Consider the following 14,395-nt stretch of genomic DNA (forward strand, 5'->3'; position numbering starts at 1 on the left):
CTAATACCTCTATGTGAATAACTACCAAATTCTAAATTGGAAATACAATCTCTCTAGCACTCTTTAATTCCATATATTAGTTGATTACTCAGAATTCATCTTAAATTCAACCTGTCTAAAACTGAATCAGCATCTTCTCCAGGATGTATGTCTTCCTCGTAACTTTCTTTTTTATGTTGATGGTATTGGCATCCTCTAATTACTAAAACTCTAAATCAAGTACAGGAGTCACCTTAGCCTCAATTGCCAATTCCCGCAGCATGTACCTCTATCAAATATCCTGTCTTCTCCCCTTCATTTCCATTTTCACTGCTTCTTCTTTAATAAAATTCTCTCACCAAAACTATACAAAATCCATTGCCTGTACCCACTTCCACATTTAATTGACTTTGCTTACTGCTCTTTTTAACTTAGTTGTGTCCCTGGGATTTGGTGTGTTACAAGTTTATGTAAGGCTCCTACATAGCTAGTCTCAGCTATAGAGATCCACACAACTGGTCGCAGCTATGGGAACTTCTCACTTCAGGTCCTGAACCATAGTCTTCATATCATGGGAGAAAAGAACACACAAATCATCTCAAGTTATGGGTAACCCAATGAGTATAACACACTATAGAGATACAAGGAATAACTAAGAAGTTCAAGACATAGTTATTTTAGAGAAGTTAATTTTTTTCTCATTCTATGACTTTAAGAAATGAATCTCAACTCTATTGTAAACAAATCCAATACATACAAATAACAACAATAAAAATATTGGTTACTTATTACACTGTTAACTATTTCTTTTTTCACATGCCTATTCCTCAAGTTTCGTTTCTACATTAGGATATTTGTCAAAAGAATAGCTTAGTTTAGGCAGCTTAAAATGTTAGAAGAAAAAACATTAGATCTGGAATCAGAAAATATCATATTTTTTTTTTCTGAATCATGGTCAGCATGCACACACACACACACACACACACACACACACACAAATAATAGGGAAATAATGTCTGTCCTGATTAATTCCCAGAGATATTGGCAGGCTCTAATTGGACAGAGGTAAAATGATATTGAGAGGATCCCAAACCCGACTAATCCAAATAAATCATCTGGGAGATTTCTGACTCTTCTGGCCCTCATCCTCATTTTTAAAGGCACTCTAGATGATCTGCCACTTGGAAACCACATTATACAAATTGTAAGGTTCTACAAATTGTACATTATACAATTACAAAGGTATAAGGTACAAATTGTACATTATACCTTACATTATACAAATTGTAAGGTGAAAATTACTATTGTATTGCCAACTACTACAATCTCTAATATTCTCTTTTGCAGGTCATCACAGTCATCATAGTTTCTCAGTTCGAAAGCATTGTAGATCGTCTTTGGATTACTTTTAGTTATAGAGTTTATATAAGCTGTCATGCTAAATAAAAATTTTAAACCTTCTGATAACAAGTCTTAGCCTTTACTCTAAAGGAATCTTTCCTTCTAGAAGAGGGATGATGTAATTGGACAGATCAGAGCTGAGAGCTCAAGAGCAGAGATTGGAATAGGAGCCTATCAGGTGTAGTTGTACAGGCACATGCTTAAAGAACACAGGTGGGGCCCGGCGCGGTGGCTCACGCCTGTAATCCCAGCACTTTTGGGAGGACGAGGTGGGTGGATCATGAGGTCAAGAGATGGAGACCATCCTGGTCAACATGGTGAAACCCCGTCTCTACTAAAAATACAAAAAATTAGCTGGGCATGGTGGCGCGTGCCTGAAATCCCAGCTACTCAGGAGGCTGAGGCAGGAGAATTGCCTGAACCCAGGAGGCGGAGGTTGCGGTGAGCCCAGATCGCGCCATTGCACTCCAGCCTGGGTAACAAGAGCGAAACTCCGTCTCAAAAAAAAAAAAAAAAAAAAAAAAAGCACACAGGTGGGATCAAAGAAAGTGTTTTAAAACGCTTTGATTTTAGAAGTATGGGTGACGTGCTAAAGGGGCATGAGGGAAATATACTCTCTTTAGGGAAAGTTTAAGACCATAGAGCAGCATATGCAAATACCTAGTACTGAGAGGGTGAATACTTTAAAAAAGTGTGAGTATGAGCTCACAATGGCTGCAGCATAAAGCTCAAAGGTGACTGATGAAAGAAGAGGATGGAAAAGAGGCAGGGGATAAATCAAAAAGTATGCCATATCTAATCTTTTTTTTTTTTTTTTTTTCTGAGAAAATGTTTAAAATAGCTAATTTTCTTGTGACCAAACACGATCCTCCTCTGGCATTTCTACTTTTGGTTAATAGCACCCTAACCTACCTGCTTGACCAAGGCAGAAACATTTGATTCACACATATCATATGTGTTATTAGGTGTGTGTGAATTAGGTAGATATTTTCTTGTTCCAGATCTAATGCTTTTCCTTCTAACATTTAAAGAACACAGGTGGATTCAGTGTGTGTGAATTAGGTAGTATAGAATTTAATTTCTTGAAGTTTTAATTTTAGGTAGTATAGAATTTAATTTAAGCTAAATTATTGGTATGTCAGAAAACCCAGAAACATATTTTAGAGTTAATAAAATGTATTGAATGAAAAAATACTTCTCACTCTAATACTTCTTGGTATTTCTGAATATTGCATTTCCAAGAACTGTAAGGTTTTTGTTTCCTAAGCATTCATTGTAACTGGATAATATATTTTTCCAGAAGTGGCTGCTTTAATTTTACCTGTTACATAATTGTTATTGCAATTTGGTGAACCATGATGTTTTTGAGACAGTGGCTTAAATATAAGAATGAGCTACAGATATAAAAAGCAAGCATGGAATTATACATTACTTCCTTGCATTACATACAACTAGAAATTTCTAAGATGTAATATAGAAATTTCCACTAGTAACGTGGAAATTACTACTTGGAAAGGTAGGACCTTTCAAGATTAGGTATAATATAAAAGAGAGGTTAACCAGAAAAGAAGTCAATGATATCTCTGTTTATTATTATTATTTATTAACATCATTCTGTAGTACTCAGTAAAAGATTACTCACATTGTGGTGACACATAAAACAAGGTCAAACCATTTTCTTTGGAATAACAACAAAAAGGAACTAGAATATTTAGAAACCAATTTCTTCCAGGTGCTTAAGCTCCTCATTACTTTGAGATGGTCCCAAGTCAGCACACCAGGCATTCATGATTAGGCCTCAATTAACTTCCACACCATTCATCAAAGGCCCTCCCTGTGTTCTATGTGAATGAATTTCAATTTTCCTTGTGTAGAGTTAGCAAGGCATAATGGATAATCACAAAGGTGTGCAGCTCAGACAGATGTGGGGTCAATACTGTCCCTGTCACCTGCTATCTGACTTGGATAAATACTATCTTCAGTAAGACCTTGCTGCTCTACGTGTCCCCTGAAGAGCAGTGGCATTGCCATTACTTGGGAGCTTGTTGGAAATGCAGACTCTCAGACCCACCTCAGGAACAGAGTTGGAATTTGCATTTAAAAACAAAATCCTCCACTAAAATTGGCATTGAAATTTAAAAATCATTGCTGTAAGCCACAGTTTTCTCATCTTTGAAAATAAGGTAAAGTAGGGTTTAAAAATTCTTTTAAGGGTGCTTTTCAGGATTAAATGGGGATAACAATTAACAAGGGCTTAGCATGATGCATGAAAGATGAGCCTAGAGTTAATATTATAATAATTTTCAAAAGCACTTTTTGAAAGTTTCTCATTTTAAGGGAAATTATTTCCATTTTAAAGAAAATAAAGCTTAAATAATTTTAATAACATCTTTTGATCATATACTGGTAAATAAAGCCACCAATAAATCTCCATAGTATGACCACACATTTATACATTATACTCTGATGTACAGCACAAATATACTTTCCTCATTTTTCTGTAACTGATGATATTCTTCATTGTGGGAAGGGGTGGAAAGACAAAACTTTGACATTTGTGTACTTATAATATCACAATCTCTTCTTGTTTGGATAAAGTAACAATGCATTGTTTAATGCATTGTTCTTTTTTCCCTTCTTCATGCTAACGTGGTATTTTGTCCTTTGGAGGTTAAAATAAGAAAGGGCCTCTCTGCCACTCATCTGGCCTTTCACCCAGGATGGGTGAAAACTGGACTCTTCATCTAAATCCAGTACCTTCTGGCCTTTCAGAGAAATGTACTGTATTCTACTGCTGAGTGCTGACTCTGATTGCCTAATTCCTGTGCACAGTGGCTTGTTATCCTGACTCAGACTCTCTCAGACCCCCGTATTTCCTCAGTGGAGAATGTGGATTTGTTTGGTTTAGCTGGGTTTCATATACAGCCTGTGGAGAATGAGGAACAAGACTTTAGACTCACCGATTTGGCCACTGCACTCCATTAATGCAGTTCTTTCCCTCCCACGTCGAGTTGGCTGTTGCTAAACTCCAAGCACGGGGCGCCTCTCAGTGTTCATGACAAGCAACTGCAAAAACCCCTCCCATTGCTTTTGAGAGCAGTTGTGCAGATGGTTACAATTCACCTGCAATTCACCATATTCCCTTTCTCAGAAAGGTATTCAAATACTCTCTCTGCTTATCTCATAAAGCCTATGGTTTAAACAAACCAAGCTAAGAATTGTTTTTGTACAATTTTCAGGGTTCCCTAGCTCCATAGTTTGCCATGGTGTTTCCTTTGCCTGAAGTATCCACTTCCGTACCCATCTGACAAGTCCAAATGGTACTTATTCTGTGAGACCTAGCTCAAATGTCATGTCTCTGATGCCTCTATTTGTGATAATATTTTCTCTTTGACTCCAAAGTTCTTTCGTTGGCTCATGTAGTTCATATCTTACATGTCTTGCCTCTTCACAACAGATATAAATAAAAGTTTTCTAAGTTCAGGAACAGTATTTCACATGTTTATCTAAGTTCTACCTCTCCCCATCAAAAAACTAGCACATGACTTTACTGGTTGGTAGAGAGTCAACCAATATTATTGAGTGACTGAAGCCAACTTTCAGAAAAACTAGAAAATAGCTAATGTAGAAAAGGAGGAAGACAGTTGTCTAGACTGGGATTTAGAATCATAGGCTCTTACAACTTGAAAAATATTAGTTGACTCTTTTCATAGCATGTTATTTGAAAAAATGGAAGCCTATGTAAGTAAGTAAAGGATTTAAAATGAAAAGACTGGGCTAGATTCTAGGGCTCCCAATTTCCACTCTGGCATCTTTTTCAACTTAACCTATTATTTTTTAATTATAGTAACACTATTATGGATAAAAATTTGAAAAAATGTATCCATGATCATGACTCCAGAATAAATAAATTGCTATTATTCAGATGCTTATTTGAGCATTATCCATAAGAATGTGTAGTTTTGCATAGATAATTCTGATTTACCTAAAATATCATGTTTGCTTTATTTTCACTTAATATTACCCTACATTACTTTTCCTTTGTTATTATTGTCGTTATAATTAAAACTTTTCATGGCCACATAAATTTCACTGAGTTAATATACCAGAGTGCTCCTAGTTTCCCACTATTTAGTTAACACTAATATATAACTTTCTGCTTGTAGCTTTTATTTTTAATTGATTCCAATGGGCATATTTCTAAAACTGAGTTTCCTAAATCAAAATCTATAAATATGTTTACTGATTTTTAATCTATACGATTAAACTGTTTTCCAAAAGTGTTGTTTTTAAAAGGATTATGCTACTTTTATAACTATCCGACAAGCATCTGTTATTGCTAATTTAAATGAGAAAACGGTATTTGAATGTCACTTTAATCTGCATTTTCCTGATTATTAGCAATGTCTACTGCTTTACTCTTTGTAATTCTACTAATTGAGAAAGTATCATTTATCTATGTCTTTTGCCTTTTGGTTATTCTTAAGTCTTTTTTATCTTTGATGCAATTTTTAAAATCTGATTTTTGCCCATCAAGAAAAAAAATAAACAAAACCAGCAGCAACACTGAGTTAAAAACAAAAATACTGGATCAAAAATGACCACAATTAAGGTTATAGTCTTCTCTGCCCTTCTTCTCTTCTCTTGCCTTCCCACTAGTCACTTGATTCATTTCCGTTCCTTTCTTGGGTCCACGTTTGCTTTCTTGAACTGTCTTTCCAAAGCTTTCATGTAGTTTGCAATATTCTGCTCTTTTGCAAGGCAACATATCAGCTTATCCTCATATTCCTTAGGGTAATATTTCCCAAGGTGGAGAACAAGGTGGCATACTATTAGTGGAATATAAGATAATTTAAAATGTTCTATAGACAAACTTTGTAAAAATTAATAACATTTTATTTAATGTATCTTATTATCTACCTCATGTTTATATCAAGCTACAGTGATTTTCCACTTATGTGAATAATTTATATATAAAGGTACATAATGATATACATCTTTTTTGTAAGATGGACTTTTATTCCTTTCTTATGTAAAAGGAATGCTGAGGTAGACCAGTCCAAACTGGAGATGAAGCTTTCTAAGGCTGTCAAAAGCAAAACTCAGGTTCCTTTCATCTTGTTTCTCTGCCACCCTCATCATGTGGTATACACCTAGTTGTTCAAGGTGGTAGCCTGAGTGCCACCATATTTAAGCTAGCCATGAGAAAGATGTATGGCAGTGTCATCAACTGAGCTAGAGTAGGTTTTAGGAAGAAGACCATGATTCTAGCTTTAGATATGCTGAGTTTGAGGAGATGTTGAGACAGCTATTAACATTGTCAAGTAGGAGTCTGATACTTATAGAGGAAATCTAGACTGGAGATGTAAATGTGGGGATCACCTACATATACGTGGTAATTGAGGCCAGTTGTGTGGATAAGAATGCATAGAAATTAGTCCACTAAGAAGAGTAGTGAATCTAGCACTGAGCCTTAAAGAAATATCTATGTTAGGCCGGGTGCTATGGCTCACACCTATAATCCTAGCACTTTGGGAGGCCAAGGCGGATGGATTGCCTGAGCTCAGGAGTTTGAGACCAGCCTGGGCAACATGGTGAAACCCTATCTCTACTAAAATACAAAAAATTAGATGGGTGTTGTGGCATGTGCCTCTAGTTCCAGCTAGTTGGGAGGCTGAGGCATAAGAATTGCTTAAACCTGGGAGGCAGAGATTGTAGTGAGCCGAGATCACACTACTGCACTCCATTGCACTCCAGCCTCGGTGACAGAGAGAGACTCTAAGAAAAAGAAAAAGAAAAAAGGGCCAGTGCGGTGCCTCACACCTGTAATCCCAGCGCTTTGGAAGACCAATGCGGATAGATCACGAAGTCAGGAGATTGAGACCATCCTGGCTAACACGGTGAAACCTCTTCTCTATTAAAAACACAAAAAATTAACCTGGCCTGGTAGCAGGTGCCTGTAGTCCCAGATACTTGGGAGAATGAGCCAGGAGAATCACTTGAACCTGGGAGGTGGAGGTTGCAGTGAGCCAAGATTGCACTCCAGCCTGGATGACAGAGTAAGACTCCATCTCAAAAAAAAAAAAAAAAAAAAGAAAGAAAAAGAAAAAGAGAAAGAAAGGCCTATGTTAAATGTCTGTGTAGGAAAATAAAAAAGGGCCTGTAAAGGATACAAAAAACATGTAGCCAGAAATGCAAGGTAAACAAACAAAAAATAGGGGATTATGAAATATATGCTAAGAGGAGATACTGTTACAGATAGAAATCAAGCTGTTCAAAGGCCAAATAAGATGCAGACCGAAAAATATCCATTGTATTTCACAACATGGAAGTATTGATGATTTTTGCAATATTGTCTGGTGAGAAGGTCTGACTGGAGTGGCTTGCTAAGTGGATAGGAAGTGAGGAAATGCAAACAACAGATTGGACTGCAAAACAGTGCATGTGTTGCCGGGAAGGAATAATGTAGGTATCACACTTAAGGCCTTGCAGAAAAACCATGGGATTTTTATTTTGTTTTGTTTTAAATGGAAGATCTTGACATATATAAAAGCCAGGAATACTTCATTTCATAAGAAGAGAAGAAATATATGAGAGAGTATGAGAATCCTGAAAATATGGGAGAGGGTGAGAAGAAAAGTTCACCATTGTAGACATGGGCTTTAGCTCAGAGGAAGAAAGACAAGCTCTTGTATTAAACCAGTTACAGCGAAGAATGATGAATGAAAGCGTGGAAGTTAAAGTGGGGTGTGTAGGTGTTTACAGGAGAAGTACTGAGGGAGAGGTGCATTTCAGGTCCTTCCCTAGTTTTATATAATTTTTCCTGCTTAAGGACATAGTCTGTTGTTTTCAGTGGTGGTGCAATGGTAGGGATGGGGAGCAGGACAATAGTTCTGGCAGTGTGTTGTTTCATGATACAGAAATGGACTCATAGTTTAAATGATTGTTATATAACTTTTATATTTCTTTTAATTTGTAATAGAATCTTGGCAAGCTAGACATTACCTCAGTGTCTCATCAAAATCATGGCTATTTTTCTCATCATTTTAATGACTTATTTTTCCAGTAGTAAGAGGGATTATGTAGAGCAATGATCCACAGTTATTTTTGCACTTTAATTCGAAAATCTGAGATTGAATACAAAAGTTTTTCTCTTCTTAGTTTTATTTTACTCGACTAATTTATCATTCTCTGTCATGACTCCTGTGCTATCTCTTTAATGTCTTTTTCTTTTCTACAACTTTCTGTGCCTTGAGTATCCGGATAAACTTCAGAGAAGTGAGACCAGTAATCTTACCTTGAACTTGGTAAAGTCTTGGGAGAAATACCCCTTCCTGGATTCTCAATGTAGTCATCATCCAATTTTAAACACACGCACCACACACCCCACACTTGTCAGAATCTGCAACTTTATTCCAAGACCAAGGAATCCTATTTTAAAAGGCCTGTCTCACCATAGGATTTTTTTTTTCTGTATCCCACATGTACCAGTGATATAGCCACAGAAATGTAGCAGATAAAGAAATTAATTTGGCTTCTGGAGCTGTTCTTTCATTCAAATAACACCTCTGTAATCTTAGATGTCACTGAACCTTGGTGCCTCTGTGTGGATTGGAAATAATTACATACCAACTCTTCACAAACCTAGGGTACTCTCGTGAGGATTAGGTCCACTAGTCTCCTCACAGGTTCTCATGCTTAAAGCACCTTTAATTATCCCCTTCTCAGTAATTGTATAAACCTGTAAGTTAATCCATTAAAGTTTAGTCATGATCTCTCTATTAGCAACATCCAACTGGGCAGACAGTCCTGTTAGGATCATTGTGAGTCTCCACAGGGTTCTCTGCTTTCCATTTCTGATTATACTGTGAATACATTTCCAGAATTTCAGAGGGATTTGCTTGCAAGCTAAAAGATCTTTGCAAAGACTCAAAGAATAGGGTCTGCTTCAGACAGAGGGAGGGCTTGAAATATGTAACGAACCTCTCAGTCCCATTAGAACTTTAAAGATGATGATAGCTCACATTTAATGTAATGCTTAACTTGTACCAGGACCATTACAGGCACTTTTGGACGTAGACAAATAATTCTCAGTTTTCTCCTACTGATTAATATCATCATCTCCATTTTACAAACTAGGAAACTGAGGCACAGAGAGGCTAAATCACTTGCCCAGGATCTGGAGCCAAGTAATGACGATTTTGCTAGTCATACGGTTGCTTCCTTTTCTTTGCTGTACTCGGATTCTGAGTTTCACAAGAATGTACCTGGGTGTCTCTTAGCGGGATACGAAAAGCTTCTTCGGAACCCCAGCGGCTAGCTGGTGCCTCCTAGAGTGACGTCTCATCTGAACGGGACGGGGAGGCCGGGAGCGAGCGCAAAGCACGCAGCGCCAGGCCGCGCGGCGGGGCAGCCTAGAGCAGCAACCGGGAGCGAAGCAGAAGTCCGCGGCGGACAGGCGATGGCTGGGGCTGAGCTGCCAGACCGCGAAAAGTAGCTGGGGCTGAAGCAGGGGGGCACAACCTGTTGCCGCAACTCGGCTTCGTGGATTCTGGTTCCTGCCGCCGTCAGGGCTCGCCGAGAGAGGTAAAAGCATGCGCCAGTTTGGCTGGGGACCCTCGCTTGAGGGCGCGACCCCTCTCCAATGCCCAACGTTTGCTTTGATGACACATATTAGCGATTGGGGACTGAGTCTTTGGATTTTGGACTTTACTCTTTCGACCTTTTTCAAATCCCTTCCTAATTACACAGGCACCCGTTTGGTCACTAGCCCGACATTGGGACATTGGGGGGCTTCCCTGCGCTGGATGTCTGCGCCACAGATGGCTGTGGCCCCAGGCTTGCAGACCAGGGACCTGGGCAAGGGACGTGGGGCGCTTTCTTAACCTTTAAAGTCCCCCGCCCCGCCAAACCCTCTCCCGTGCTGTATTGTTGCAACTTTGTTGAATCTCCTTAGCGGGTTTGTGGCTAACGAGTTTTTAAACTGTTTTCATCTGTCATGCTTCTGAGCAATGATCTTTGTGTATCCGAGGCTTCATCCTGTGCGTTTCCACTTTCCAGAAAGGCTAAAGTGATGTTTCTGAGCGTCACCAGCGTCTTTATTGAAGGCGTTTGGAGAGGTTTTTATTCCCTTTTGGGAGTGAGATAATTTCCAGACAATGCCAATTTAGTTCTGCCAAACCATCAGGCATTTTCCAACAGTGCTTCTCTAGGTCAAATTTAGGGTCTGGAGGGAGGAAAATGATCTTCTACAAGCTGTCGTTCTAGTTAAAGACAGAACTACTAACTAAAAACCCAAAATACACTTGTTCATTTCCCATTTCCCTTCAGCTAGACTGTAGGTATTTGAAATACTGATTTGTTTTAAAGAATCTTAATTATAACATCAATTATACAAAGATGCTGGTTTCCTTAATCAAAATATTCAAAGGTTTTTTAAACGTATGTATAATTCTAATTCCATTGACACCAAATAACCTTCAAGTGGGAACAACCAATGAGAGGAAGGATGGAGAAATCAATGGTTTGTAAACTGTGAAGGACATATTTTTGTTTTCATCTGGATTTTTAATTAAACCAAAATAGAGTAAAATTATAATAATAATGATAAATCTAAGTTATGGTTGAATTTGCAAAATGGCTATAAAGTGCTCAAAAATAGTGCCATTATCATCAACAGAAAGGCAATTGTATGCAGAGTTCAATTAGAGTCTTTCATCTGTTAATAACTTCTGTTGACTGACCATTTAAAAAAACAGTGATGCAAATGTAGTATTTACTGCACTATATTTAAAGGCACATATTAACATTAAAGAGTGGCTACTGTAATAATAAAAAATGTGCTTTCATTAGTGCTTGAAAATAACATATGTTGCTCATATATCACTATTCTTTTTGTCAATATGTTTTTACAAAATTCATACAATCCAATAAGATCTTTCTACTAGCCACAATTTCTTCATGTCTGTAGAAAGCTTCAGAGCATTTAAGACTTAAACTTATTTTTTCTTCATCTACCTATTTGTATGCCTTATCTGGCAGTTTTATTCTTGGTGCATTTTTTGAACACATTACAAAGTATCTAAAATTATATATTAGAAATTCATGTTTTATTTGTATGATTCTTTTATCCCATAGTTCCTATTAATCACACTGCTCATCAATATTCTCTTTTTATTTAACTATAGGTTAAATAAATATGAATTCAGTATAAACCAATGAATGATTTCTTCTCGAAATATCAGTTCATTTATTGCAGTTGTTGTTTGGCTGTGTGTGTGTGTGTGTGTGTGTGTGTGTGTGTGTGTGATTTTTATGAGAATTCCATGCAAATGCCTCTGTGATAAATATTTATAAACGTTTTCACTGTATTGCATTAAAATGGCTTTCCAGCTATAATATGGAACACAAAATAAAGACAACTTCATGCCTTGAAGCTTCAGATACTTAAAAAATAATAATTTTGTAAAATAATACCCTCCTTATTATGGAAAAAGGACACAGATTTTATCTAAATACTTTAAAACTGTCAAGCACATTCAAAGAAAATGGGATAAATATAATTTCACATTCCTAAAAGATATCTGGATTAGTCTATTCTCATGTTGCTATATAGGACTTGCCTGAGACTGAGTAATTTATAAAGAAAAAAGATTTAATTGACTCAAAGTTCTGCAGGACTGAGGAGGCCTCAGGAAACTTACAATCATGGCAGAAGGAAAAGCAAACTCATACTTTTCACATGATGGCAGGAAGGAGAAGTGTCAAGCAAAAGAGGGAAAAGCCCCCTATAAAGCCATCAGATCTCATGAGAACTGGCTCAGTATCATGAGAACAACATGGAGGTAACTGCCCTTATGATTCATTATCTCCCACTAGGTCCCTCCCACAACACATGGGGATTATGGGAACTACAATTTAAGATGAGATCTGTGTGGGGACACAGCCAAACTATATCAATATTTATATAGTATTTTAATAATCTTAACAAATTGTTCTCTTAAACATATGAATTTTATGTTTGCCATTAATCTGATGTTAACAGTTGATTTTCCTTTCCTTTCTGTTTCCCTTTGATTTTAAGTTCTAGCTTTGTGGATAAATTGGTTCTTAAATGAATTTTCCAATTGCCTTGAAACTGAACATTAAGGGTTCAGGGAGCCTTTCACTTCATTAAACTACAAGGCAAATGGATATATACTGCCCATACAAAGAGATGCAATTGGCACTATGGCAGACAGCTGTTTAGAATGGGTTTTGTGTCTTTGCTTGGTGGAGTTTTCAAATACAAGATTTCTAAAAGTAAAGAAATTAGGTTTCTTCCCAGTCAGGCTTCTAACTGGCTCTGTGCCTCAGGCAAATCATTTAACTTCTCTATGCCTAAGATTCTTCAAATGAAAAAGGATGAATTATAATTTGATTTCTAAAATCCTACCATACCTCTAGGTTTTTCTGTTTCTATGGTAGAAGGGCAGAGGATCCAGAGTGAGAAAGCTCAGATATCCCTGCTTTGCCACTTGAGAGCCTCTGCCCTTAGGCAAGGCTCTGAAATTCTAAGACAATAACACCTCCTCTGTAAAATGGCCTAATGGAAGGAATAAATAGAATAATCTATTGTACAGGATACAGTGTCTGGTACATAGGGGATGCACAAGAATGTTTTTAAGGCACCCATATCTGAAAAACCTAAAGGGATTTCTGCCTTTGTCAGGGGAGGAAATGAACAAAAAGCAGAGGAGTCTCTCCTGCATCTGCCGGTGGCCAATTCCCAGTATAGTTTCTATAGTATGCATCAGAGATCCAGAAAAGAGAGGGCCAGAGCCTCAAGCATAGTATGAATGCCTCCTTTATATCTTCCCATACTTTAGCAGTCCCCCTAAAAGCAAAAGTGAGTCAGGACAGCATAAATATTAAATTTAATGCCACACACAACTGACAAGGCATGTCCTATGTTAGTTTCCATGTCAAACTAGGCTTGATTTTATTACAGCTAAGCAGCTACGTTGTATAATGTCCATCAGAATAATTGCACAATCCACATCACACCACACCAGTAATTAGAAAAGGGAAAGAAAAAACAAGCAAACAAAATAACTCCTGAAATGCCAAAAAAATTGTTTCTCTTTCAACTGCATTTCCATTCAATATTTAAGTTTTCAAAATTATGAAAGTATATTTCTTACTTTTTTTCTTCTTCAGCTGTTGAAAGAGTCTCATTTAGGTGTCTGCATGGAGTCTGGTTTCCATGTGGCAGTTGCAAACTAAAGCACCTGCCATTAGAACTGATGTACCTTTTTCTAGTCCCTCAAACAATTCTCGATTGATCCATGTGTTCAGAACTCTGGAGGGTTTACCAAGCATATTAGAATATTACAGTTCTGGTTGCATTCCCACAAAATTTTAGAAAGCATCAATAATTTCCCAAAGCCAACTGAGATCAAAATATCTAAACTTAAGTGAACTGTAACCATGCACATTATCTCATTTAATCCTCATAATTTTAGAAATTGAGTATGCTCACAATCCCGTTTTTTGTGGATAAAGAAACTGAGGCTCAGAAATAATTTGCCAAAGTAAACATGTTTACTAAGTTGAGGAACCAGGATAATGAGCTCATGTAGTCCCCCAGTCCACAGGCTTAAATTCTACACTGCAGGGCTCCCGAGTATGTGTATGTAGTAACAGTAGCTTATGATCAAAGTATAAATTTCTGTACATACTGATCCTTTCCAAATGAAAGCTGTGTACCTAGGAAGAGATAAATATTACAGTCTTCATGAAGATTTTCTAAGTGGAAATAAGAAGCATTAGAGTCATTTGTGAAACTTTTTCAAATGTTCCACCACAGATTAGTGGGCCGGAGTTGGGTTTGGGTGTGTATATATGTATATATTTAAAAGATATATATTTATATGTTATATAAACTTATTTATATTTAACATAAATGTTATGTTTAATATAAACATTTAAGTATACATATATATAATTCTGAGTTAAAATTATTTTCATGATTTCC

The 14,395-nt window shown here is 37.1% G+C and overlaps 1 protein-coding gene across 1 annotated transcript in view; it reads left to right on the forward strand.

Moving 5' to 3' along the window:
• Positions 1-9,764: 9,764 nt before the first annotated feature.
• The window catches only part of NPFFR2 (neuropeptide FF receptor 2), a 111,324-nt gene continuing 106,693 nt past the window's right edge, over positions 9,765-14,395 (forward strand). Inside the window, exon 1 of the mRNA XM_012464419.2 lies at positions 9,765-9,966. The gene's annotated coding sequence lies outside the window, so the exon portion shown is untranslated. The remainder of the gene's footprint in view (positions 9,967-14,395) is intronic.

The sequence above is a fragment of the Aotus nancymaae genome, unplaced genomic scaffold (assembly GCF_030222135.1).
Source record: "Aotus nancymaae isolate 86718 unplaced genomic scaffold, 86718_ANA_hifiasm-v0.15.2.pri h1tg000006l, whole genome shotgun sequence".
NCBI lineage: Eukaryota > Metazoa > Chordata > Mammalia > Primates > Aotidae > Aotus > Aotus nancymaae.